At 46.4% G+C, this 5,000-nt stretch overlaps 1 protein-coding gene across 3 annotated transcripts in view; it reads right to left on the reverse strand.

The window, feature by feature from the left end:
• Window positions 1–5,000, reverse strand: part of LOC135107577 (rho GTPase-activating protein 100F-like) — a 149,012-nt gene that overhangs the window by 99,264 nt on the left and 44,748 nt on the right. The window lies entirely within an intron of this gene.

The raw sequence follows: 5,000 nt of genomic DNA on the forward strand, positions 1-5,000 counted from the left end.
TCATGCGAGGAAATACAAAATGATGTCACGTCACGCTTGTGGACTCTTGGGATTCTTTGTTCTTGTTATGAGTAAATAAATCCGTGTAATTGCCATAAAAGAATGTTGAGTCAATCTATCCTTATTCCCTTCGTACAAAATGGTGCAACTTCTGCCTTAGACCTGATGGGAGCGCTTGTTGGAGGCATAATGAATACAGAATGTACGGAACAAGAGTACTATTAGCAGACGTCAGACTCATATGAAGGTGAAAAAAAGGAAGAATTGACAGGTATATTATCAGGTAAGACTGTGAAAATGACACCTATGACAAAAAAATAAATAAAAAACAATAGTAAGAGGGGGTAAATCGGTACACTGATTTTTTTTTCTTTCGGGTAAGATTGTAAATTCAGAAGAAAAGAAAAAAAAACTTAGATTCCAATAACTTGGTTTCCGTCCAAGACATTACTCATAACACACACACACACACACACACACACACACACTTTCCAGGAAGACATCTGAGTCCTCCTACATAACCAGAACCAAGAGTCAATGTTTGGCATCTCTGATAATCAACTTGGCACGGATTGCACACACAGGCAGCGGCGGGACACGTACTGCTGAGGATGGAATCCGCTGATGAGTAGAAACACGGAATGACGAAGAAGTACTTCATTCCCTTACGTTTAAGGTGTTCCCTCCTTCAGAGTGTAAGAGTAAAAGCTGCTACCGCCATCCAGTGCCTAGACTCGGCATATGAAGAAAGGCGGTCAGTTCCTTTCACTGTATTTAGCCTTCCCAGACCTTGCTGAGTGACCGGTGCCTATTCAGTGAAGGTGGTGAGAAAGTAGAAGCAGACAGTCACCGAGGAGAGTGTACAGACTGGGTAAGGCAACCCATGAAATGACACAGAATAAATTACTTCTGATTGCTTCCATCCCGTGTTTTCTCTCACATCAACATTCAAATTGGTTGTGCAGAGCGAACGATGCCAAACAAAACACAAAGCGGCACAAGTGTCAGACCAACAACTTCCGTCTGACTAATGAAAACAAGTAGATTTACGAGAAAGCGCTACCTCTCCCACCTACACACTACCATGAACCAGAATCGAACACGCAACCATCAGACCACGAGGCGAGCACTGCACACATCACAAAGGCACAGAGACACAGCTCCTTTGTAATCAGGGCAATTGCTTGTGTTTTGTACGGACACCACTTCTTTTATCTCCTACTGCTCCCCCTCTGTGCCTCGATGCCTCTCCCTCCTACACGTTCTAGCTCCCGAGGCCTCACAAGCTTGCCAGCACACCACAGCTGACGCCACACGCTGGGGCTACTCGCTGTGTTTTGTTCCTTATTAAAGGTATAATATGGACTGAGGGTTGTCCCGCCCTGACCTCCCGTGACTCATCTGCTCTCGCTTGCCCGCGCTCCCGCACATCCACGGCCATGCTGATAAAAGGGTCGTGGAAAGGTGCTGCAGGAGGAGGAGGAGGAGGAGGAGGAGTGAACGTTTACAGATCTGTCTCAGGCACACGACATTCTCTTTAGCCTCGACGTGGGAGCCGCAACAGTCCCCAAAGACACCACACCAACACACACACACACACACGCACACACACACACACACACACACACTTGAGCCCCCGCGGCGTGTTCCACCAACATATACATGGTGACAAGCGGCAAAGCAAAGGTGCCAGTGGGTCAACCTATATGTCCCTCATCCACCCACACGAAAAAGCGGAGCAGCTGAAGGCAAGGAACGCACGTAAGAATATTTCAGGTTCAGGTAACGCAAAATACAGGTGAGGGTACATATAAGGCGCAGAGATGCCACGCAACCACCCACCAGCGCCCACGTATCGGAAGCAGGTACACCAGACTCGCATCTTCCGTGCATTTGCTTGCTTCCTCCGCCGCCGCCACTGCTACTGCCGCTGCTGCTGCTACTGGGGAGGCGGCGGAGGATTAGCAGGGCCCCTTCTCGCTCACCCAGCCAGGCATGTTGGGTCCTGTGAGGTGCATGAGTCAGCAGCAACAGCAGGAGGAGGAAGAGGAGGAGAAAGAGGTGCAGAGGGGAGGCGGGGAGAAGGAATTAGGGAAAACAGGAGGAGCATAGAAGCAACAGATAACAAAAAGTATATTGCCTTATAAAGAGGGCACCTGCTTGAGCAAACAACTCCATTCAACAATACTTTACTACATAAGAGTGAGAGCAGGACAGAAAAGTAAGAGGGAGTGGGGGAAGAGGTGGAAGAGGAGGCGGCGGCAAGCGTAGGGAATGGAATATGGAGAAGAGAGAGGGCAGGAGGTTGCCTGCGTGCGGGGACAGCACAGCTTTAACACTGGTCGCGACGATGCCATGTCACTCCCGCCCCACAAGGCACAGGCACGGCCCCGGGGCACCGCTGGCTTTATGGAGGCACTGTGAGGCACCGCTGGTCACAGCCCAGCACACTCCTGTCCAGCTGTCTGCTCGCACGTGAAGCTGCGGCCGCCTGCTGCACCGTACGTGAGTACACGCAGGCACGCACGCACACTTGCAGCCGCGCCCGCAAGCGCACGCACGCACGCACGCATGCACACACACACACACACACACACACACACACACACACACACACACACACACACACACACACACACACACACACACACACACACACACACACACACACACACACACACTCACCAGCCAGACTTCTCCCTGTCTCCATCACACACCTGCGGAAAAGAGAAAAGTCGTGGTTAGAGTAAATTAGGGATTCTCTCTCTCTCTCTCTCTCTCTCTCTCTCTCTCTCTCTCTCTCTCTCTCTCTCTCTCTCTCTCTCTCTCTCTCTCTCTCTCTCTACACACACACACACGCACACATATTATATATATATATATATATATATATATATATATATATATATATATATATATATATATATATATATATATATATATATATATATATATATATATATATATATATATATATATATATATATATATATATATATATATATATATATATATATATATATATATATATATATATATATATATATATATATATATATATATATATATATATATATATATATATATATCAACCGACCCCTTGTGGTGGCTAAGGAATATTGTATTTCTACTATTATCATCACTACCATCAACATTACTACTACTACTACTGCTACTACTACTGTTATCTGTTATTATTATTATTATTATTATTAATATTATTATTATTATTATTATTATTGTTGTTGTTGTTGTTGACGTTGTATTTATCATCATTATCATTATCGTGGTGACGAGGAACACCAGTTAGCAGTCACGTTTCTCTTGCCACGAAACTGATTTCACAGAAGTGTGTGTGTGTGTGTGTGTGTGTGTGTGTGTGGGTGTGCCGGGTAATGAACACGTTTGAATTCCGAGTGTTTCGTTCTCAGAAGGGAGGAGTGCACGCTGCTGATAAAGAAAATGAGTGAAGACATTTCCAAACGCCTCCCTCTGGCTTGGGACAAAACATTCCAGCAACGCCTCCGCCACTTTATGATTCTTGTGCCTGTATACACTTGCATGCGTAGATAAATACCTGTGTTTTACTCTGAACTTCAGCACATCCATCATGGTGCGAGGGTAGCGTGCCTGAGGACATACGGAATAGGAGACGAAGAGGGTGGAAGGGATGAGAGGAAGTGAGGAAAGGAAGTGAAGGAAGGAAGTGAGGGAAGGAAGTGAGGGGATGAAGGAGGTAGGAAAGGGAAAAATTCATGAGAGGAGAAGGACGCAGAAGCTCAAATCTATTCAACAAATGACACCAGAGCATGACATGTTTCTGCCATTCCCTCCCTCTCTCTCCTGCCTTCTTCCCTTCATGCCTTGCCTTCCTCTTTCTTCTCCTCCGCCCAACTCCTATTCTTCCCTCCATTTCTCCACCTCTCCTTGCTTCTATTTCCATCTTTCTTCTTTCTTCCCTTCCTCTTTCCTTACTTCCCATTCTCCATTTCTCTACCTCTCTTCCCATCTCTTTCTTCTCTCTCTCTCCTGCTTTTTCTTTCTCTCCCTTCTTTCTTACTTCCCTTCTTCCCTCGATACTTCCATTCCTATATCTCTCAGTTTCTTCCTTTTTCTCTCTCTTCTTCCTTTCTTCCCTCAGTCCTTCGCTTCTTTCCTCCAATCCTCCCCATCTTTCCCTACTTCCCTCCTATCTTCCTTTTCTCTCCTTCCTTTCACCTTCCTTACCTTATCTTCTTCCACCCAAACATTTTACTCCTCTCTACTTTCCCCATTTGTTTCTCTCTCCTTATCTTCCTACACTCAAAACCTACCGTTCCTCCATCCCTCCATTTCTCTCCCCTTTTCTTCTCCCAATCGTCCGCATCTGCCTTCCTTCCTCTTTTCTTCCCCACCATTCTTGCCTCCAGTCCTGTTTCTTTCATCTCTCTTCTCTCTCTCCACGGTCCTTACTCCCACAGTTCCATTCTCTTCGTCCCTTCGTTCCCTTTCCATTGTCCGCCTCCTCCCTTCACCATCCCTTTCCCGAGCCTGGCCTCCTTCTTCGTTCCGTCGCTAATCTCCCCGAAGCGCGATGCCCGGCAGATTACACCGCAGGAAAGAACTCTCCAGGCGGAATGTCCCAAGAGGTGACAGCGGGTCAGTGTGGTACTGCTCTCCCGCACGTCACGCAGGTGGAGGAGGACTAGGAGGAGAAGAACAATGAGGAGGAAGAGTAGGAGGAGGAGCAAGGGGTATAAAAGAAAAACTAGGATGATGAGTTAGACGACGAGAAAAGGTGCAAAGGGAATAAAAGAAAGGAGAGAGAAAGAGAGAGAAAAGAAGAGGGTGAGGCATTACAAGGGGAAAACGGTTGCAAGGGGGAAACAGGTGCAAGGGAGAAAAAAGCAGGATGAGGTATTATAGACGATAACGACGAGGAGAAAGAAGAGGAGAAAAGATGTAAAAGAGAAACCATTTGAGGAGATTGGGATAGAAATGAGGAAGAAAAAGAACGTATA

The sequence above is a fragment of the Scylla paramamosain genome, chromosome 15 (assembly GCF_035594125.1).
Source record: "Scylla paramamosain isolate STU-SP2022 chromosome 15, ASM3559412v1, whole genome shotgun sequence".
Classification (NCBI taxonomy): domain Eukaryota; kingdom Metazoa; phylum Arthropoda; class Malacostraca; order Decapoda; family Portunidae; genus Scylla; species Scylla paramamosain.